The 23,629-nt window shown below is 45.2% G+C and overlaps 1 long non-coding RNA gene across 1 annotated transcript in view; it reads left to right on the forward strand.

The window, feature by feature from the left end:
- LOC135177831 (uncharacterized) overlaps positions 1-13,285 on the forward strand; it is a 30,960-nt gene extending 17,675 nt beyond the window's left edge. Inside the window, exon 5 of the long non-coding RNA XR_010303181.1 lies at positions 13,087-13,285. This is a non-coding gene — a long non-coding RNA (uncharacterized LOC135177831). The remainder of the gene's footprint in view (positions 1-13,086) is intronic.
- Positions 13,286-23,629: the final 10,344 nt, after the last annotated feature.

A 23,629-nucleotide genomic window follows, 5' to 3' on the forward strand; every position in this document is an offset into this window, starting at 1 on the left:
GTGTTTATTTTCATAGTGGTTTGTGGAGGTGGGAAATACTATAGTGTGATGGTTTGGGTGTTACCCACCCCCCCTTTGGAAAATCACCCAGACTAGACTCAGCTAATCTGGAAATTGAATGAAGTTTTACATTTACAGCTTAGCACAATAAAGAAGCAGATATTTACAATCTATACAGCTACAGACAGAAATATACAAGTTAAAAAGTATACACAGAAACACAACAGCCCTCCCAGAAACCTGAATCCCCAGGAGGGGCTCTCAACCACCCTTCCACCTTCTTCCCACCCCTCTACCTTACTCTACATCTTGCCTTATGGTTAAGGTAGTTTTGAGGGTCGACTAGGGGGGTTAGGAAGCAGATGGATTAGTCACACAGACAGCAGAGAAATGCAGCCCACAAAGCCCAGAAAGCGACTCCGTTATCTTTGTTTATGTTCATGTTCTTATCTACCTCAGCAAGCCTATGAGTGAAGTAGACATCCCCACTGTTTCCTTTTCACAGCCTGTAATCCAATTCTTCTCACCAAAGCATTCTAGCTAGCTTCAAACTAGCACATATAGAAGGGCAGCTGAAGCAGAGAGTCTTTGGGAACTTGTGTGGCATCACATATTATGCTAATGACTGGTCCTAGCAAGAAACTCATTCACTAAACCATCTTGTGTCCCTATTCTAGAGCGGGCACAGAGGCCTAAATTTAAAACATAAACCCAGAACCAAACCCAAAGGTGCATCTGGAGTGCTGTGTGACCAAACTGGGCCCTGGGGATTTGACTCAATAAAACACAAACAAGATCATGTGCAGAGCGGCCTGTGTGTGTAACAAAGAGCTGTTCTTAATGCACACAGGGTTTGCTACAAAACCAGTCCTCCTCAAAAACTGGGCTGTGAAGTTTTAATACAGTGCTTTCATAAGAAAATAGAGCTTGGCCAGTGTGATACTCCTCCTCTGTACCCAGAAGAAATGCATCTACGTGTTGCTGGACTTGTTCCAGTGCTTTCTGTGCAGGCTTGCTAGATGCAGCACTCTCCCTTTTCTTTTTCTGTCTGGGAATGCTGAGCCCCAACTCTTTCAGTCTGTCCTCACAGCAGAGCTGCTGCAGCCCTCTGATTGTCCTCGTGGCCCTTCTCTGGACACGCTCCAGCTTCTCCACATCCCTCTTGTAATAGGGGCTCCAGAACTGGCTGCCATACTCCAGGTGGGGTCTTACCAGAGCGGAGTAGAGGGGGAGAATCACCTCCCTTGCTCTGCTGGCCACACTTCTGATGCAGCCCAGGATCTGGTTGGCCCTCTGGGCTGCAAGTGCACACTGCTGGCTCGGGTTGAGCTTTTTGTCCACCAGCACCCCCAAGTCCCTCTCCTCAGGGCTGCTCTCCAGCCACTCACTGCCCAGCCTGGAGTTGTGCTTGACATAGATGCAGGACTTTGCACTCGGACTTGCTGAACCTCATGAGGTTGGCTTGTGCCCACCTCTCCAGCCTCTCCAGGTCCCTCTGATGGATCCCTTCCCTCCAGCCTGTCTGCTGCACCACACAGCTTGGTGTTGTCAGCAAACTTGCAGAGGGTGCACTCAGTGCCACTGTCCATGTCACCGACAAAGTTGTTGAACAAGACTGGTCCCAGGACTCATCCCTGAGTGACTCTGCTTGTCAGTGGTCTCCATGTGGACATGGACCCATTGACAGCTACTCTTTGGATGTGGCCATCAAGCCAGTTTTTTATCTATCTCATGGTCCACCCATCTAAACCCGTGTTTCACCTGCTTGGAGACCAGGATGTGGTGGTTACTTAATATGAAGTAAGTTGCTGTACTTGTATGTGGCTATAGGCAACCTGATCTAGTGGAAAGTGTCCCTGCCTGTGGCAAAGGGGTTGGAACTAGATGATCCTGGAGATCCCTTCCAACCCTGGCAATTCTATGATCCTTGAGGTCCCTTCCAACCATGATTCTGTGATATGTAATTTTTGGTAGCATGTTTTTTTTTTTCTAATTTCCAGTGACTTGGTGTGGACTTGTAAGTGTATTGAATGAATGTGTTGAATGACTGAAGAAATCACAGGTTATCTTTCATAATATTCACATTTAGCTCTTTATCCATGTAGGGAAAGCTCTGGTACCTGTAAAAAGGCCTAAGGCAATGGCTGACCTTGTTGGTGAAGAATGTGCTGGGTCAAGAACTGGCTGGATGGCAGAGCCCAGAGAGTGGTGGTGAATGGTGCCACATCCAGTTGGCAGCTGCCACTAGTGGTGTTCCCCAAGGATCAGTGCTGGGCCCAGTCCTGTACAACATCTTTACTGATAATCTGGATGAGGGGATTGAGTCCAGCGTGAGTAAGTTTGCAGATGACACCAAGCTAGGAGCAGGTGTGGAATTGTTGGAAGGTAGGAGAGCCCTGCAGAGGGACCTGGACAGTCTGGATGGGTATGCAGAGGACAATGGGATGAGATTTAACAAGGCCAAGTGCAGGGTTCTGCACTTTGGCCACAACAACCCCAAGCAGTGGTACAGGCTGGGGACTGAGTGGCTGGAGAGAAGCCAGAAGAAAAGTGAGCTGGGGGTACTGACAGATAGTAGGCTGAAGATAAGCCAACAGTGTGCCCAGGTGGCCAAGAGAGCCAGTGGCATCCTGGCCTGGATCAGGAACAGTGTGGCCAGTAGGACAAGGGAGGTTATTCTTCCCCTGTACTCAGCACTGGTCAGGCCACACCTTGAGTCCTGTGTCCAGTTCTGGGTTCCTCAATTCAAGAGAGATGTTGAGGTGCTGGAACATGTCCAGAGAAGGGCAACAAAGCTGGTGAGGGGCCTGGAACACAAACCCTATAAGGAGAGGCTGAGGGAGCTGGGGGTGTTTAGCCTGGAGAAGAGGAGGCTCAGGGGTGACCTCATTGCTGTCTACAACTACCTGAAGGGAGGTTGTAGCCAGGTGGGGGTTGGTCTCTTCTCCCAAACAACCAGCAACAGAAGAAAGGGACACAGTCTGAAGTAATGATGGGGGAAGTATAGGCTGGCTGTTAGGAGGAAGTTGTTGCCAGAGAGAGTGATTGGCATTGGAATGGGCTGCCCAGGGAGGTGGTGGAGGCACCGTCCCTGGAGGTGTTGAAGCAAAGCCTGGATGAGGCACTTAGTGCCATGGTCTAGTTGACTGGACAGGGCTGGGTGCTAGGTTAGACTGGCCTCAACACAAAGGGGAACTTCTCTACTGTGAGGGTCAGAGAGCACTGGAACAGGCTTCCCACAGAGGGTGTGGGGTCTCTTTCTCTGGAGACTTTCAAGGCCTGTCTGGACGTGTTCCTCTGTGATCTGTGTTGGATAGTAGTGTCCTGCTCTGGCAGGGGGGTTGGACTCGATGATCTCCTTGGGTCACTTCCAACCCCTAACATCCTCTGATCCTGTGATTTTATTACCATTAGTCTTGGCTGGTTTGGGGATGCTGATATTGACGGGGGGAAAAAAAGAGAAGCTACTTTGGCTTTTTTGTGGACATGTGTGAAAGGATCTCTCTGTTAGCTGTATGTGAGATTTAGTTGGCTTAATGCCCTTCGTGTAGCTATGATTTCAGTAAGTATTTGCTGCTGTGACAGAAGAGTAAGTGTGATGGTTTGGGGGTTACCCCGCCCCCCCACACTTTTGTATTTGCCCCAGCTAACTCAGACGGACCCTGGGAATATAGATGAAGCAATTTATTTACAGCTAGCAGAATTTACAAGCAGCTATTTACAATATATACAGTTAAATACAATTATATACAGAAATATACAAAGGATAAACAATACAAAAGCACAACTCCCCTCCCAGAAACCTGAGTCCCCAGGAGGGGCTCTCAAACCACCCCAACACCTCCCCCCGGCCCTCTCAACCTTACCCCAGTTCTCAGGAAGAAAAGAGGTGCAGCCAAGAGGTTAGGGAGCAAGGTTAGTAGGAGCAGGGTTAATGAGATGTGACCAGGTCTAAGGCAAAAGCAAGAGTGAGAGACAAAATGGAGAATGTTTTCTTCTTCTTCCCAGAGTTCTCAGCGTAACTGTGAGAGAAGTTGACATCAATTGTTTTTTCATTTCACTGCCCGTTATCTAGTTCTGTTACCAAAACATTCTAGCTTGCTTCAAACTAGCACAATCCACCCCTTGTCTACTTCGCTCAGAGTATCGCTGAGAATTTTCCAATCTAATCTAAACCAATATTTACACTAAAACAATATATATAATTCAGTTCACACTTCAATCAGATGTAGGTGATTCAAAAGCTCAGAACAGGGACTCCCAGGTGATGTTGGGTTCGTGCTCACATACTGTAGATTCTATCGTAGATTCTCTCAGTGTTGGGCGCCGATGTTACCTAGAACAGAAAACTCCTAACAGCTTGAATTTAAACTCTCTCAGCTAAGGTTAAATTTCTCTGTGGAATACACTGGATTTCACCATTCTCCTGCATTACCCAGTATGTATGACCAGGACCTTCAGCAGAAACCACCCCTCGGACAGGTTTCCCTTCGCCTGAAGGAGAAAATACCCAAACAGTTTTCCCTAACAGATTCTTCTCATGTACAACAGGAACTTTATCACCGTCTACTGTTTGGACTAAATCTGATTGTGCAGGTCCTGCTCTGTTTACTGAACCTCTACTATTTACCAACCAGGTAGCTTGTGCTAAATGTTTGTCCCAGTTTTTCAGAGTTCCACCCCCCATGGCTTTGAGGGTGGTTTTCAGCAAACCATTGTAGCGTTCAATCTTCCCTGAAGCTGGTGCATAGTAGGGTATGTGATAGATCCATTCAATACCATGCTCTTTGGCCCAGTTTTTCACTAGATTGTTCTTGAAATGAGTACCATTGTCTGACTCGATTCTCTCTGGAGTTCCATGTCTCCACAAGATCTGTCTCTCCAAACCAACAATGGTGTTACGTGCAGTAGCATGTGGAACTGGATAGGTTTCCAACCATCCAGTGCTGGCTTCTACCATCGTTAGCACATACTGCTTGCCAGAACGAGATCGAGGTAAAGTGATGTAGTCAATCTGCCAGGCTTCACCATACTTGTACTTTGACCATCTCTCACCATACCATAAGGGCTTGATTCGCTTAGCCTGCTTAATAGCAGCACAAATGTCACAGTCATAGATGACTTGGGTGATAGCATCCATGGACAAGTCAATTGACCTATCACGAGCCCATCGGTATGTTCCATCTCTGCCTTGATGTCCAGATGAGTCATGGGCCCACCGAGCTAAGAACAGTTCACCTCGGTGTTTCCAATCAAGGTCAATGTCAAGATCAGAGTTGGTATCAACTTGAGCAATCTTAGCAGCTTGGTCTGCCTTCTGGTTATGTTGATGTTCCTCAGTTGCTCTGCTCTTAGGCATGTGTGCATCTACGTGCCGCACCTTCACTGGAGTTCTCTCCAGCCGTGCATCAATGTCCTGCCATAGATCAGCACACCAAATAGGCTTTCCTTTCCTCTGCCAACCATTCTTCTTCCAGTCCTCTAGCCAACCCCATAGAGCATTGGCTACCATCCACGAGTCGGTGTAGAGGTAAAGGATAGGCCAATTCTCACGTTCAGCCACATCAAGAGCAAGTTGAACAGCTTTTACCTCAGCGAACTGACTGGATTCTCCTTCGCCATCTTTCGTTTCGGTAACTCTCCTGGTTGGACTCCAAACTGCTGACTTCCATATTCGCTTGTTCCCAACAAGACGACAGGAACCATCTGTGAACAAAGCATAGTTCTTTTCCTGATCAGAGAGATCACCATAGGGAGGAGCTTCCTCAGCACGAGTTATTTTCTCCTCTGGAGGTTTGGAACAGTCTGTGCCTTCCGGCCAGTTGGTGATCACCTCCACCAGACCAGGTCGGTCAAGATTACCCATTCGCGCTCGTTGGGTTATCAAAGCCATCCATTTAGACCAGGTTGCATCTGTGGCATGATGTGGTGATGAACCTTTGCCTTTGAACATCCAGTTAAGAACTGGCAGTCTAGGAGCTAAAAGCAATTGTGACTCAGTTCCAATCACTTCAGAAGCTGCTTTCACTCCCTCATAGGCTGCTAGAATCTCTTTCTCAGTTGCAGTGTAATTTGTCTCTGAACCTCTGTAACAACGTCCCCAGAAACCAAGTGGACGACCACGTGTCTCATTTGGAGCTCTCTGCCAAAGACTCCAAGTTGGACCATTGTCACTGGCAGCCGTGTACAGAATGTTTTTAATGTCCGGACCAGATCTCACAGGTCCTAAGCCCACTGCATGGACTACTTCTCGTTTGATCTGATCAAAGGCTGCTTGTTGTTCAGGTCCCCACTCGAAATTGTTTCTCTTACGAGTCACATCATGCAGAGGTTTGACAATCTGACTGAAACCGGGAATGTGTAGTCTCCAAAATCCCACCACACCAAGAAAAGAAAGTGTGTCCTTCTTACTGGTGGGAACTGCCATGGTAGAGACTTTGTTAATCACATCCTGAGGAATGTAACGGCGACCATCCTGCCACCGCACTCCCAGAAACTGAATTTCTCTGGCAGGTCCTTTGACCTTGTCTCTCTTAATGGCAAAACCTGCTTGCAACAGAATGTCAATGATTTTGTTACCTTTCTCGAAGACTTCCTCAGCAGTTTGGCCCCACACAATGATGTCGTCGATGTACTGGATGTGCTCTGGAGCTTTACCTTTCTCCAGTGCATTGTGAATGACTGAGTGACAGATGGTTGAGCTGTGTTTCCACCCCTGAGGCAAACGATTGAACTGGTACTGGATTCCTCTCCAGGTGAATGCAAACTGAGGCCTGCACTCCTTTGCTATGGGAATAGAGAAGAAAGCATTAGCAATGTCTATGGTTGCATACCATTTAGCCTCCTTCGATTCCAGCTCGTACTGGAGTTCCAGCATGTCCGGCACAGCTGCACTCATGGGTGGCGTCACCTCGTTGAGGGCACGAAAGTCAACTGTCAGTCTCCAGTCGCCCGTAGGTTTGCGCACAGGCCAGATGGGACTGTTGAAAGGTGAATGAGCTTTCTCGATGACAGCCTGACTCTCCAATTGACGAATCAGCTGATGAATGGGCAACAAAGAGTCACGGTTAGTTCTGTACTGCCTATGATGAACGGTTTGAGTTGCAATTGGCACTTCCAGGTCCTCTATGTCATGATGTCCCACAACTGCAGATTCATCAGAAAGTTCAGGTCTAACAGACAATTTCAACTTATCATCCTCAATCTCTACAGATGCTATTCCAAAAGCCCATTTGTGACCCTTAGGATCTTTGAAACAACCTTGTCTCAAAAAGTCAATTCCCAGAATGCAAGGCGCATCAGGACCAGTTACAATAGTATGTGTCTTCCACTCTTTACCAGTTAAACTGATCTCAGCCTGTACCTTAGTTAACTCTTGAGATCCACCAGTGATTCCAAAGATAGAAATGGACTCTGTCCCTTTGCAATTTGATGGCAATAAAGTACACTGAGCACCTGTGTCAACTAAAGCCCTGTATTTCCGAACTCTTGAACTGCCAGGCCACCTAATGAATACATTCCAATAGATTCGGTTTTCTCCACTATCCCTTTCCTCCTCCTGGCTGGAGGCAGGGCACCCCTAATGCTGAACATGGCATGTAGGGTGTACACAGTGATTGGTGTTGTTGCGAGAGGAACTGCAACTGTTGGAACAATTGCAGCTGCTCTCGGGAGCTGAAGAAGTGACAGCTACTTTTCGGGCATTATTGCCTCTGTTTCTGCCACTCTGCAGATCCCTGACTCTCTTTGAAAGAGCTGAAGTAGGTTTACCATCCCATTTATTCATGTTCTCCCCATATGTGTCACGCAGAAGTATCCACAGTGACGCACGTGATTGCTGCTGTCTGGGTGGAATTTGTCTCCTCCTGGGCTGGAATTGCCTTGCAGGAGGTGGGCGTCTGTTCCTGACTGCAGAAACATTCACCCATTCAGATGATGCAGGAACGGTATCCTTTACCAGATTGGAAATTGAGGTTGTAAGGTCCTCCTTCAGTTCTTTCATAGTATTTTTCATCTCTGTGGTCATAGTTTGTATGGCAGAGATTATACCAGAATGTGACAAGCTGTCCTCTATCTGCCTGAGCTGATCAGTGAATTCACCAACAGTGAAAGATCTTCCATTATCACTCCTTGCTAGAAACTTACTGGCCAAGATGTTAGCATAGGATGAAGGAGCAAGCTTAATAAGCTTCTTCATGAGACCTGTTCCCAGAGGAATATCGTCAGGCTCATGAGTGCCATGATCTCCATAAAGCACTTCCTTCACAGCAAACTCCTTCAGAAGCTTAATTCCCTGCTCAACAGTGTTCCACTTCTTGGCAGCCCATGGCAAATCATCTCGGGAAGGATATCTCATAGCCACAGCCAACAGAAGGCGTGTCCACAAGCTAACCCTACCAAGAGGACTTGCCAGGTGTTTGTCCACTCCACTCTCCTTAGTGAGTGGTCCCAGCTGCTTGGCAGATTTGTCTCCTACCTGCAGGGCATTAGCACCAATGCCACGGCATCTCACTAGCCAGCTTAGGATTGGCTCACCTGATTCCCTTGTGTATTCCTTCCTAACTTCCCTGACCTCTCTGAGTGGATCCTTTGAGCCTTGGATGTCATCTTCCTCCTCTTCTTCCTGTTGTTCTGGTGGTGCCAGGCCTAACACAATCTTCCTCATAGCATTCCTAAACTCATGGGAACCATCCTCTCTCCTGGCAGCTAACCTCCCAGCGCTCCTCTCACTTGAGTATTGTTGTCTCAGCACATCTACAAGGTCTCGCAGACTAACTATCTCCTCCTCCTCTTCTTGCTGCTGATCACCAGAGGTCCCATCTCTTACATCCTCCTGCGAACCACTCTTTGTCTTAGCTTTTGCCTTAGCAGGTGCCAGAAGGGCCTGAGCAGCAACAGACTTGGATGTGTCTGCTGGAGGATTTGAATCTTTAGGAGTCTGACCTGAAGGGTTTGAATCCTTAGGAGTCTGACCTGGAGCATTTGAATTATTGGAGGTCTGACTTGGAGCATTTGTATCCTTAGGGGTCTGACCTGGAGCTTGTGAGTTCAGATCTGCCTTGCTTTTAACAGGAGGATTCTGATTCTGGTCTGCTGGCTGGGGGTTTGAATTGGCTGAGCTGGTGTCATTAGGATTTGGACTGACTGGGCTAGCGTTACTAGCACTAGCGGGATTGTTTGCCTGTCCTCCTGGGATGCCTGCCAACCCTGACTTGTTTTCATTTTTACTAGGAACATTCTGATTTTGGGTACCGACCTGTCCTCCTAGGGCTCCTGCTAAACTCTGCTGCTTGTTTTGGTTATCCTTATCATTGTTTACGTTAGTGGCAGGAACACTGGCTGTGTTCCCAGCACTTGGAGAAGGAGGGGCAGAGGCTGGCAAGGGGGAAGCTGATAACTGTGTTCCCTTGTTTTGCTGTGAAAGAGACTGCTTCTGAGACACAGAATTTTTCCTAGCTCTTACAGAAGCTGGTTTTGAATTTTTCACCAATAATGCCAAAATTAATATGAATATTAAAATCATGAGGCAAATATTAAAAATTGTGAGAAGAAAAACAGTTTTACACGAGCATGTACCTAGGCAAACAGTTGGAATTCCTGTCTTAGGCTGAATAACTCTCATTAGAGCCATATTTAAAGCAGAATTTCCATTGATTGTCACATTATTGACCAGAGCTCCTGTAATATCCTTGGTAATATTCTCAGAGATATTAAAACCAGCATAACCAAGAATAAAATCACCCCAGCTCCAGAACATATCTGAAACCTTAGCTTTAGCCTTATTATAAGCCAGATCAATGAAATAAGCAACAATTTGACCTTTTAACCAACTAAATGCCAAGAAAACAAAACCAGACCAGAGCAATGCACCAACCAAATACAATAGCTGCTTGATTAGCTTCATCTTAATTCCCAGAGCTAATTTCCACTCACTGAAATATCTGGCCCCACGTTGGGCGCCAATTAAAAAATGTGATGGTTTGGGGGTTACCCCGCCCCCCCACACTTTTGTATTTGCCCCAGCTAACTCAGACGGACCCTGGGAATATAGATGAAGCAATTTATTTACAGCTAGCAGAATTTACAAGCAGCTATTTACAATATATACAGTTAAATACAATTATATACAGAAATATACAAAGGATAAACAATACAAAAGCACAACTCCCCTCCCAGAAACCTGAGTCCCCAGGAGGGGCTCTCAAACCACCCCAACACCTCCCCCCGGCCCTCTCAACCTTACCCCAGTTCTCAGGAAGAAAAGAGGTGCAGCCAAGAGGTTAGGGAGCAAGGTTAGTAGGAGCAGGGTTAATGAGATGTGACCAGGTCTAAGGCAAAAGCAAGAGTGAGAGACAAAATGGAGAATGTTTTCTTCTTCTTCCCAGAGTTCTCAGCGTAACTGTGAGAGAAGTTGACATCAATTGTTTTTTCATTTCACTGCCCGTTATCTAGTTCTGTTACCAAAACATTCTAGCTTGCTTCAAACTAGCACAGTAAGTTCAATATTTGTGTTAATATTGCTGTTCAATATTTAGCTTAACTTTTGTTGTCTTATCTGTTCTGCTTTTGTGCTACCTGGCCACAGCAACTTACTCTTCTTTTGTTCCCTGTCCTGTGTGTTGATGCAAAAGTGACTCAGGCAGAGCAAGAAGCAGTGCAGCCAGTGCACTTTTTACAGGAGATCAGCATCTCAGTCAGGGAAAATCCTTCTGTTGTTGAATGTATTTAAAAGCGTGCTCACTGGCTGGCTGACAAGTAGAGGAGGAAGAGCCATGAGGACTGTGAATCTTCCTCTGAACCAAATGTCAGAGATGGTTAAGAGATACTGACTTGCCAGCACTAAAAATCCCTCGTGTGTTTTGAGGAAAAGCAGGGCACAGGTTACCAGCACAAGTTATAGATATATAAATTTCCTTTTTTTCCCTAACTAATGTGCCCTAACATGGAAGGGCTTCTGCCTCTGATCCCCTTCCCTGCCAAGTACTGTGTGCCCTTTTTGCTGTAACTGACTGTAGCATGGAGTAGGACTGCTTGCTTGCCTTCATTTGGTTGTAGAGCTGCTGGTCTTCCCCTGTGCTTTTGCCTGGTTGAGGCAGCACAGACTTCTCCTCTGGTTTGTAGTTCCTGTAACATTGTCTGTGAATTCTAAGTGCAGAGGCTTTAATAGCTCTGCAGAAACGTGAGGTACAAATGCAGTGTCTGTTGCATTGCAGAATCCCTGACAGCAATACCCAGACTGGGAATTGTAATTGAGGTCCTGTAGTGGTAGCAAGTTTCTGGATCATGTCATGCAGGGGTAATAGACTGATTCTGCAGCCCAGAGGGAGCAAACTCTGGAGGAAGGGGTTCCAGATGGCTGAACATGGTTCATTTGGTTCAGTTTGTTGGAATTGCAGAGAGCAAATGACTGAACTCTACTTCAATAAAGCTTTGTGGATACCAGAACAAAGAAGTTGAGGGGAGCATAAGGTATGAGAAGACAGTTGAGCCAGGCTACTTAGCTGCTTGTAGTCCCCAGGAGTAATTGCTTATTTTGCTGTGTCTGAAGGTATGTCACTTACACATTTATCAGGTGCTTATGCTTCAAATAAGGATATCACAGGGAAGGTTCAAATATATTCTTAGATTCAAATATATCCTTTTGCTGGTGGGAAGTAGTTTTAAAATATACAGTTGCAGTAATCTCTATCTATGCATTCAAATTTCACATAATGATTCTATCCCTCAGGTTGAGTGACTGATCTTCATTTTCTCTTTGAAAACAGAGATCAACCAGGCAATTTAATACATGTTGCTGCCTTGCAGATCCTGATTCTGCAATCCTTTACACGGAACAGTATTTACCTGAATGAATGGTACCATTGTACTTATTTGCAGGAATAATTGCTCTTTGGTTTAGTAAGGGTGACAAAGTTGAGCTTTAATTTACAACATCTAGGACATATGCTAGTGATTTTCTCTTTGCTGCATATAAACAGAGTCAGCACAGAAGTGTATGGATAGTTTAAGGTTTTTCTGTGTTGGTATCTTCCATTTGGTTCCGTGGCATTAAAGGAAGAATGTTCTCAGGACAGCATTTCCATTGGATGAGAATGTTTGTCTGGACCTGTTAAAAGGAGGATATAGTTCTCTCTCTTCTTTAAAGGAGCAAACATCAATGTCTGAGAAGTTTCTGACACTTGGAACTGCTTCTTGTTTCGAGGAAAAAAGAAATGGGAAGAAGCAAGTATAGATTTGACAGAAAAAAAAATGTTGATAAAGGGTTAGAATGAAATGCCAACTTCTGAAGAAATAGTGAGGTCAAGGTTTCTGTGGAGGTTTGGAGTGTCCATTCTTCAGCATACATGTTGTGATAAAGTCCTACTCCTTCATCTCAGCTACACCTGCTTGATTTGTTCATATCAGTGGGTAGGCTCTTCCCAGTCTCTCCTCCCTCTTTGTCTTTCTTGAGAATGTCAGGTAACAGCGTTAAAAAGAAGCTTGTTTGATGTAGTAGACTCTGATTGCTTCTCAGAGCCACTCAAAAGTGATCATATGTGTGACTTCTTTAGGCAAGGCAGACCACTATGCATCCCTGTTTATGAATGGTAGGCAGTTAGTTGTCTGCCAAAACTTTGGTATGATGTTTTAATTTTATGTGTAACTACTGTGGCCAGGAATATGCTACTTGCTAATTGTTGTAAAGCAAATGAATGCTATTCCATATAAATGCAAGTCCACATAAAAATATCCAAATTGTCTTACAAAGTTCCCAGGGCTGAATGATGAACATCAGAAAACATTTTCACAACAGGTTCAAATTTCTGGGCTGGTTTACTCTGTTTTTCCTACTGCCTATTCCTATTTTCCTATTGCAGAAACTTCTGAAGTCATGAGATAAGAATATGTAGGGTTTCACCTTGGGTAAAACCAGAGTGAATTAAATAAACAGGGTCACTGAGGCTGCAAGAATTCCTATTAACATTTGAATAAATGACAAAGAAAACTGTCAGGCCTTTTGCTCTCATGATAAGTGATGGGGGCTTTTCTTTTCAATAGACCAGAAATACTCACTCTTGACTCTGAGTTTTGTATTCTTGTTTACAGAAGAATTAAGATTAGAGAGACCAACAACACGTGGCACTTCGGAGTTCTTGCTGTTAGGTGCTCAGCACAGACACCTAACTGAAAATGTTCAGTTCTGTTAAAAGAGGTCTTTCAGGGTGGGAGAACTCCTGTCATTTTTGTTTGAGTGAAATGCAGTTCTGACCACCAGTGCTCTTTGTTTTGAAGGCTCACCAAAAACCACCAGCAAAGGAAAGGAAATCTTGTTGCAGTAAAAAAAAACCCTTCTCTCTCTCTCAAAGTCAGCATAATCACTTTGTAGAATAAATTGGGTTTTTTTTCCATCATGAAGGAAAAAATACAAAATGGAAGCAACTATAACAATCAGTGACACTTTTATTTCCTATTATCACATCAATTAAGAAAAAATGTAGAGGTGCTATTTAAGAAGACATGCAAAACAGTGCTATGGTAGGGAGGCTGTGGTCAGGTAGGAGTTGGTCTCTTCTCTCAGGCAACCAGCAACAGAAGAAGGGGACACAGTCTCAAGTTGTGCCAGGGGAGGTATAGGCTGGATGTTAGGAGGAAATTCTTGCCAAAGAGAGTGATTGGCATTGGAATGGGCTGCTCAGGGAGGTGGTGGAGTCGCTGTCCCTAGAGACGTTGAAGCAAAGCCTGGATAAGACACTTAGTGCCATGGTTTAGTTGACTGGCTAGGGCTGGGTGCTAGGTTAGACTGGCTGATATTGGAGGTCTCTTCCAACCTGGTTGATATGATTTTAGCTCTGTTTCTGAAAAACTACTTTATTTGTCATTCTGCTTGCCATATCAGCTGTCTTGTATCACCGAGTTTGCTCTAGTCACTTCCTTTCATTTTAGCAAGTTGGCCAGCCACCTGGTTTGTTTAGTATTTATTTAATTCAAGATGGTATTTTATTTAAGGTTTCAAAAATGTAGCTAATTTCCTTGTAAGCATTTGAGCATTTGGAGACATTGGAGTACAGTGCCATACCGGTGACAATATAGTGGATGGTCATTTGGTCACTTCAAAAAAATGCTCTACTGTTAGACCCCCTGAGACCACAATGGTTCAGCTACTGCCAGTGAGCTGCATAGCAATGGCAGTTCTAGTTCCTTGTGTGTCTTGTTATTTATTCAAACACAGACAAATATGATTTGTCTCAATTCAAGAGAGATGTTGAGATACTGGAACATGTTCAGAGAAGGGCGACAAAGCTGGTGAGGGGCCTGGAGCACAGCCCTGTGAGGAGAGGCTGAGGGAGCTGGGGGTGTGCAGCCTGGAGAAGAGGAGGCTCAGGGGGGACCTCATTGCTGTCTACAACTATCTGAAGGGAGGTTGTAGCCAGGTGGGGGTTGGTGTCTTCTGCCAGGCAACCAGCAACAGAAGAAGGGGACACAGTCTCAAGTTGTGCTGGGGGAGGCCTAGGCTGGAGGTTGTTAGAAAGTTGTTGGCAGAGAGAGTGATTGGCATTGGAATGGGCTGCCCAGGGAGGTGGTGGAGACACCGTCCCTGGAGGTGTTCAAGCACAGACTGGATGAGGCACTTAGTGCCATGGTCTAGTTGATTGGTCAGGGCTGGTTGATAGGTTGGACTGGATGATCTTGGAAGTCTCTTTCAACCTGGTTGATTCTATGATGTTTGTGTTGAACCTACATCCTCACCTGTACCAGGTTTGAAATCACCTGTTGTTGTGCTTGTGGGGGGAAAGTGCCGTTTAGCTCCAGAGGTGGTGCTTGGTGTTTTTTCAAGAGCTGCTCCTGCATGGACCATCTTAGGAGCTCTCCTGAAGGGATAAGCGTGTGCCAGCTACAGCACGTCAAATGCCATGCTGTGGCAAATTGCTTACTTGGGAGTTAGGACCCTACTAAACCCCTGCCTGAAGGGTCCAGAGAATTTTGGCTGTGTTCCAGTTATCCCAGCCTCATCCCTTGAAACTGTTTACTGTACATGCATGTGAAATGCTTAGGGACAATGAGTGTGTCTTGAAACTTAGACTGCAGAGCTCATTCACGTAGGTTGCCTTTCACAATTGGAGATAGAGCCTGCTTGTAATTCTTAGTTCAGTCAAGTTAGCATTACTCATCCTTTAAGCACAACTCTTGAAGATGTATGCTTAAAGCTGTGTGTCTTAGTGTGCTTTTATATGAGGCAACTTTAGCAACACAGTAACACAATTTCAAACTGAGATTGTCCTTTAAGAGACTTTCAGTTCTACTGCACTCACTTGGTTGTGAGCAGCCTTTTGCCTGTGAGAATCTGGGACAAATGCATGGGGAACAGTGAGGGATAGTGAACACTAAGGCTTCAAGGAAAGGAGTGCAATCCACTAGCTATGAACCTATTAAATAAATCTCTGTGGCATTTCCAGTAAGTGGACTTCCTCGTGCATTAAACTGGTTTGTAGGGATAGAGGTACATTTTCTTGTCCACGTTTGCTTCCTTCCTTCTGCTGAGACAGTGGTGTACCTGTTATGGTGGGAACATTTATTCAGTTGGACTGAAACCATCAATTCCTTTTTGCAGAGGTCACCAAAAATCCATCAGGTGGTAATGACACTCAGTCACTACTGATGTGGGCTGGATGTGAGCCAGTGATCTAGAGAAAGGCAGTCTAACCCATTACCAATCCCCTGGAGCCATTGAGGCCCCCACTTCTTGCTCATCCTTCTGCTTCTACAGCTCTCATAGGTTAATCTTTCTTCTTCTGTGTCTAATGTGATAATCTTTCTTTTCTTACATATCTGCTTTTGCCTTTTGTAACAGTATGGCTGACAAACATCCTCAGCATTTTTCCTTCTGATGCAGAAGATATTAGTCAGTAGTGCAATGGTCAATAGGTGTTACTGAAAGGGAGATTAAAAAAAGGCAAAATGAAAGAAAGAGCAAAGGGTAAACCCACTAGACAAAGGGAATTTTTGATTCTAGACTTCCACACTGGAGAGTAATTCAGTGCTTTGAAACTTGTATCTTCCAGTAAGAATATGCATACAAAGTCTTGCTGACTGCATACTGTGCCTGTGGTACAGTGTAATGTAAGTCAAAGTACCCCATAACAGAGAAGCAAACATACTCACCTCAGCTACTAGCACCTTGGTTTTTGCTTCTTGGGCTCTAGTGTTCTTGCTAGTGATGTTGAAATATCTGGGGACAACTGAGTGCTGAGAATAGTCCCATTAAATAGCAACACTCTTTCAGCATCTCAGCCTTGCTGGGAGCTGGGTTAACTGAAGTGTGGTGCTGTACTTACTGATGTTTGTGTCAGGTTGCTCTTGAAGACCTTGCTGAAAATCTGTGTGTCTGTGGATCAGGTGGTAAGAATTCAACACTGGTCAGGCCACACCTCAAGTCCTGTGTCTAGTTCTGGGCTCCTCAGTTCAAGAGAGATGTTGAGATATTGGAATGTGTCCAGAGAAGGGCAATGAAGCTGATGAGAGGCCTGGAACACAAACCCTATGAGGAGAGGCTGAGGGAGCTGGGGGTTGTTTAGCCTGGAGAAGAGGAGGCTCAGGAGTGACCTCATTGCTGTCTACAACTACCTGAAGGGAGGCTGTAGCCAGGTGGGGGTTGGTGTCTTCTGCCAGGCAACCAGCAACAGAAGAAGGGGACAGTCTCAAGCTGTGCCAGGGCAGGTTCAGGCTGGATGTGAGGAGGAAGTTGTTGCCAGAGAGAGTGACGGGGACTGGAATGGGCTGCCCAAGGAGGTGGTGGAGTCACCATCTCTGGAGGTGTTCAAGCAAAGCCTGGATTGGATGAGGCACTTAGTGTCATGGTCTAGTTGACTGGATGGAGCTGGTTGATAGTTTGGACTGGATGACCTTGGAAGTTTCTTCCAACTTGGTTGGATTCTATGATTCTGTGTTGCTGCTGGAGTGTCCCTAGTTAGGAAGAGAAATATCCTGTGACAATAACTTGAAGGAGCTGTGTGAGTACTTTGGGAAGAGTATGAGTGCTGCAAGGCTTTTCCTGGCAAATCAAAGTCTATTTTTGTATGCTTTGTCAACGTATCAAACCCCTTGAATTAAATCTTATAGACCCCCTTTATTAGCTGAATTAAATCTTGCTGCAGCAATTAGGCATAAAAGGGAACCTTTGCCCTTTATTGTGCAGTATTCCAGTGAGCATCTTCCTTTGTATCCTGTGCCACATTCCTCCCCTTCTTCTCTTCCAAATTAAAGAAATCAGAGCTTACTGGTCCTCTTTAACAGAAATTGTTTTAAATTAGCCTGGAGGTGTGGCTACTTCTGTAATCCACTGCTTCTAAACATACAATCGTGCCAATAGAACAGAGTAGGGTATCTTAAGCTGATATGAAATCATAGAATCAGTCAGGGTTGGAAGGGACCACAAGGAGCAGCCAGTTCCAACCCCCCTGCCATGGCCAAGGACACCCTCACCTAGAGCAGGCTGCACACAGCCTCAGCCAGCCTGGCCTGAAACACCTCCAGGCATGGGGCCTCAACCACCTCCCTGGGCAACCCATTCCAAGCTCTCACCACTCTCACGCTGAACAACTTCCTCCTCACGTCCAGCCTGAACCTCGCCACCTCCAGCTTTGCTTCATTCCCCCTGGTCCTGGCACTCCCTAATAGCCTAAAAAGTCCCTCCCCAGCTGTTTTGTAGGCCCCCTTCAGATATTGGAAGGCCACAAGAAGGTCACCTGGGAGCCTCCTCTCCTCCAGACTGAACAGCCCCAACTCTTTCAGTCTGTGCTCACAGCAGAGCTGCTCCAGCCCTCTGATCATCCTCCTGGCCCTTCTCTGGACACGCTCCAGCACATCCACATCCTTCTTGTGATGGGGGCTCCAGAACTGGTTGCAGTACTCCTGCCAAGAATCTTTTTGTAGGAATAATTAAGCCTATTTTTCAATGTCACTTTCTGCTCCTTTGCAGCCTCAGTTATGAAATAGTCCTGAAAATCATCTTAAACCTTCTGTGAGGAAGTAAGTTGGGAGGGCTGAAAATTACCCTACAACAAACACAGCAAGCCTTCTTTCATTGTGTAAGCAGCCTGGCATGGGAACTTTCATTTGATTTACACATGTGAAATCTGAAGTTACCATGAATGAGTTGGTGCAAAGCTAATATTATCGCCGCTTCCCTTCTGCGTTTTAGTGCGTCTCGTATCTTCTCAGGAACAGTTTGCACTTAGCTGTGGAGCTTTATAAACATGGGCCAAGCAAATAAGCATTTCATTTCAGTAAACAAGAATTTACCTCAGGTAGTTTGTTTTTAATAACATAGAATCATAGAATCAACCAGGTTGGAAGAGACCTCCAAGATCATCCAGTCCATCCTAGCACCCAGCCCTATCCAGTCAACTAGACCATGGCACTAAGTGCCTCATCCAGGCTTTGGTTGAACACCTCCAGGGATGGTGACTCCACTACCTCCCTGGGCAGCCCATTCCAATGCCAAACACTCTCTCTGCCAACAACTTCCTAACAACATCCAGTCTAGACCTCCCCTGGCACAACTTGAGACTGTGTTCCCTTCTTCTGTTGCTGGTTGCCTGGCAGAAGACACCAACCCCCACCTGGCTACAGCCTCCCTTCAGGTAGTTGTAGACAGCAATGAGGTCACCCCTGAGCCTCCTCTTCTCCAGACTAAACACCCCCAGCTCCCTCAGCCTCTCCTCATAGGGTTTGTGTGCCAGGTCCCTCACCAGCTTTGTTGCCCTTCTCTGGACACATTCCAGCTCCTGAACATCAACATATGCAGCCTCGTGAGTTAGGATCCTATAAAGGAACTGTAACATGAATTTCTATTGTGACATCTGACTTCCTTTCTCCACCTTTGAATTAACGTGTTGGGTTCTTCGGAGCCACAGGTCAGCTTCTGTTTATTCAAAACCCAAAGAAAAGCAAACAAGTGTCCCAGTTTGAAGCTAGCTAGAATGTTTTGGTGAGAAGAAATAGACTACAGGCTGTGAAAGGAAAGCAATGGGGATGTCTACTTCACTCATAGGCTTGCTGAGAGATACAGGAAGAAGAATCAAAACATAGATAAGGCACTTGTCCTGCTGGGAAGCTCTGAGCTGCATCTCACACTCTAACCTCTCCCTCTGTTTCTCTGACTAATCCACTTTGCTTCCTAACCCCCCTGACCCAACTGCCATTCTTCCTTGGGACTGGGGTAAGTTTGAGAGGGGTAGGGGGAAGGTGAAGGGGCAGTTGGGAGCCCCTCCTGGGGACTCAGGTTTCTGGGAGGGCTGTTGTGTTTCTGTATTACCTTTTACCTTATATATTTCTGTCTATAACTGTATATACTGTAAATATCTGCTTGGATATTGTGCTAAGCTGTAAATATAAGCTTCATTCAATTTCCAGAGCTGGCTGAGTCTAGTCTGGGTGATATTCCAAAGTGTGTGTGTGGGAGGGTGTGAGTGAGTAGCACCCAAACCATCACAACAAACAAGCAAAACAGTGGGGAGGAGCCAGGGGAAGGAGTGCATATACACTCAGGTAGATATTCAAATTCTAAGCTGAAAATTTGGGCTCCAAAGTGACTTTTTTTTTTCCCAATGAAAAAAAAATGCTAACTTGTAAGACATGTGAAGATTAGAGAGTGATTTGCCGTTGGAATGGGCTGCCCAGGGAGGTGGTGGAGTCACCGTCCCTGGAAGAGTTCAAGATAAGCCTGGATGAAGCACTTAGTGCCATGGTCTAGTTGATTGGCAGGGCTGGGTGATAGTTTGGACTGGCTGATCTTGGAGGTCTCTTCCAACCTGGTTGATTCTATGATTCAGTGCCCCTTGTCCTGTCATCGGGCATCACCGAGCAGAGCCTGGCTCCAGCCTCTTGGCACTCATCCTTTACATCTTTATAAACATGAATGAAGTCAGCTCTCAGCCTCCTCCTCTCCAAGCTAAAGAGGCCCAGCTCCCTCAGTCTCTCCTCATAAGACTGGTGTTAGGAAGAAGTGTGAAAAGTCTTCCTGAAGATGTGAGAATAATACTTGCATCAGCTTCTGCAGCAGAAAATTCTCCCCCAACTTGCTCTTTTTTACATGCATATTTTTGGAAAACACCCTGGCCTGCAGTTAGTTTTCCTCCAGAAATTTCAACTTTGAGTTTTTGTGAGCAAAAGCTGGGGGGAGGGTGGGGAGGGGGAAATCAATTGTCTGTGGATTCGTAGTGCTTGTATATAAGGATTAGGCTGATGCAGATTCACAGGCAAAAATCAATACAGATTCCAGAAATCTCTTCTGCTAACGATGGAACTGATCATGCAGTTCACAGACTTAATTATGTATCTTCTTTATGAGACAGCAGCAATATCTCTTCACATGGACATACAAGTTGAATTTAACCTTCACCCTGTACTAATGTTTTTCTTTGCTGGGAAAATGTAAGTGAAGGACTAAATATTATTTGCTTGGTCAAGGAGTAATACAAATGATAGGCTGTTGTACAATTTGTTCAGAAAGGTGTGTACAGCAGGTCTAGGGAGGCTCTTCTCCCCCTCTACTCTGCCTTGGTGAGGTCACACCTGGAATACTGTGTTCAGTTTTGGGCTCCCCAGTTCAAGAGAGACAGGAATCTGCTGGAAAGAGTCTAGCGGAGAGCCATGAGGATGACTGGGGAACTTGAGCATCTCCCCTACGAAGACGGACTGAGAAACCTGGGGCTGGTTAGTCTGGAGAAGAGAAGACTGAAAGGAGATCTGATCAACATCTATCAATGAGGAGTGGACCTCAAGTGGACAGGACCAATCTGGTTTTGGTGGTCTGCAGCAATAAGACAAGAAGCAAAGGCTGCAAACTGGAACATAGAAGGTTTCACCTCAACATGAGGAGAAGCTTCTTTGCAGTGAGGGAGCAGTGGAGTAGGCTGCCCAGAGAGGTGGTGGAGTCTCCTTCTCTGAACACATTCAAAGCCCACCTGGATGCATTCCTGTGCAGATGACTCTAGGAGATCTTGCTTTGGCAGGGGAGTTGGACTTGATCTCTGGAGGCCCCTTCCAACCTCTAGTATTCTATGATCATACTGTAAGGAGCACATTAACTTGTCCCATTTCCTGTCTTCTGAAAGAACAGATAGAGAGAGTATTTCCAGTGTTGTCTACAGAAGTTGCAGCATTAGACAGAGGTTTGTGGTAATTGGAATTGTTATCAGTTAGATTTTATGCTTTTATGAAGTGATATTGCAGAGCCCTGTAATCTGAGAGTAACAAATGTGCCTTGAGAGGACTGAAGAACCTCTTTCTTTGACAGGGTTGTATGTTTCACATGGAATCACCCAGTATATTCTGACAGTTATGAAATGAAGTGCAAACACTAGTGGCTTTTGTGCCCACAGGCTGCAGAATGGTGCTCTGCAGTGGAGCTGTCTGAAGGCACACAGGATGCAGGAGTGATGCCCATCCCACTAAACGCTGTTCACTGTAGGCATATTGATGCTTGTAACAGAAAGGGCAGTCCTTGTGAGTGCTTGCACTGCCTGTCATGCTTTGTTTTGAGACTGTTGATATATGGCAAATTCCCCTTCCTTCTTCCAGTTTCTGAGTAATCTGTCCTGAGTTCTACTGCATAGTCTGTTGAATATCAAATAATAAGTCAAATTTCCACCTTCCCAACCCTTGAACCTCACATTCTTCCTCTCATCTACCCACCATGGTAATAATTACTTTGCCTGTTTCTGCAATGTGATTCTGCATACCTGTTTCTGGTATGTGATTCTGCATTAAGGTGAAACGTTCCCTCTGGTCTTGAACAAGGAGGATGTGTTTTAATTTGATGTCTCTTGTGATGTTCATGGAATAAGCCTGAGAGGATTTGTTGCCAGCTTTTCTGCTTCAATGCACCTGGAAAAGACACTTTAGTTGGTACTCCTTAAGGGACAGGTAAGGTTCCCAGCAAACATACATCCAAGAACCAGATTTTGCCACCTATTAATGGTGTTCTTAGTTTGTTTTCAAATGAAAAATGTATGTGAAAAGAGATGCTTGAGTTAATTCAATGTGTTGCTAAGCTGGAGATGCAGCCATTCTTTGTTGCTCCTAGAATAATGCAGCATATGGCAGTTATTGCTGGATTAAAGGCAAAGACCCTCTTTTAATTCCAGCTGTGATCATGTGATTCTTTTTCTTTCCTCCCTTTTTTTTTGTGTGACTTGCAAAGGCTGATGAGAAATGGGTTCAGAATATGGGATTTGAATTTTATGACCTCGATATTCTCTTAAAAGGGAGCTTTAAAATTGTCAGGTCTTTATAGATTGTGTGACTGTGCTGGAGCTATAATGTTAATGGCAATTGGGCACAGCTGTTGTTAGTTAGGATCATCTTCTGGAGGACACTCCACCATGTGACTGCAGAGCAGGGAGAAATATAATTTGTTGGGTGTTTAGAGTAGTTAAATTTCACCAATTAGGCCTGAAATTGTCATTGTAAGATGTAATGTGTTTATTACATAGAATGTGCAAAAGATGTTTTAGCTCATGATTAAGAACTAAAATGAGGAGGGAAACCCTAGAGATGATGATAATTAAGCTCAGATGGAGGAAAACCTCCTAGATGGAAGAAATGGTGGAGTTTGATCTCTTGTCCTAGGCAACCAGCAACAGAACAAGGAGACACAGTCTTCAAGTAATGATGGGGGAAGTATAGGCTGGATGTTAGGAGGAAGTTTTTCCCAGAGAGAGTGATTGGCATTGGAATGGGCTGCCCAGGGAGGTGGTGGAGTCACCATCCCTGGAGGTGTTCAAGCAAAGCCTGGATGAGGCAATTCGTGCCATGGTTTAGCTGACTGGCTAGGGCTGGTTGATAGGTTGGACTGGCTGATCTTGGAGGTCTCTTCCAACCTGATCGATTCTGTGATTCAGGGAGAACAAATGTAGTAAGTAATGGAAGTATATACTAGTGCAAATGTTGGAATACTGCATTGCCTTCCAGCAATTGTATTCCTGACTATCCTGCACTTCATTTGATTTTTCAGTCTGCTTACTCATTTTGTGTTTTGTTTGAATTTTTTAGACTTATGAAGGTCTGAACACTACAATATTATGTAGTCAAAGTAACTCTGAGCAAAAATACTGTCATGGGATGCTTGTGGAAAACTAAGCTACTTATTTTAACTTTTATATATTACATTAACATGTTAATCTCCTACCTTTTTCTTTACAGAGTATTTCCCAGATAAGGATTGTAAAAATCTGCCAGAAACAGGTTTGCATGTGCAAACATCCATGTGTGGTTGTAACTGGCTAGGCAGTCCCTGTGTTTAATGTTTTCTCATCATGCTGTTTGAGGCAGGCTTTCAGTGATAATCTTTTGTGGTTACAATCTTTTACAACAGGATCGATGTTACTCACTTTCAGGAGGGGTGGGTGTCAAGTGGATGGGGCCAATCTCTTTTGGCTGGTCACCAACAATAAGACAAGGATCAGTGGCTACAGACTTGAACACAGAATGTTTCACCTCAACATGAGGAGAAACTTTACAGTGTGAGTGATAGAGCACTGCAGCAGGCTGTCCAGAGAGGTTGTGGGGTGTCTGTTTTGGAGACTACCTGGATGTGTACGTGAGTGAGCTACCCTGGGCAATCCTACTTTGGCAGGGAGGTTGGACT

The sequence above is a fragment of the Pogoniulus pusillus genome, chromosome 8 (assembly GCF_015220805.1).
Source record: "Pogoniulus pusillus isolate bPogPus1 chromosome 8, bPogPus1.pri, whole genome shotgun sequence".
In the NCBI taxonomy this organism is placed as follows: domain Eukaryota; kingdom Metazoa; phylum Chordata; class Aves; order Piciformes; family Lybiidae; genus Pogoniulus; species Pogoniulus pusillus.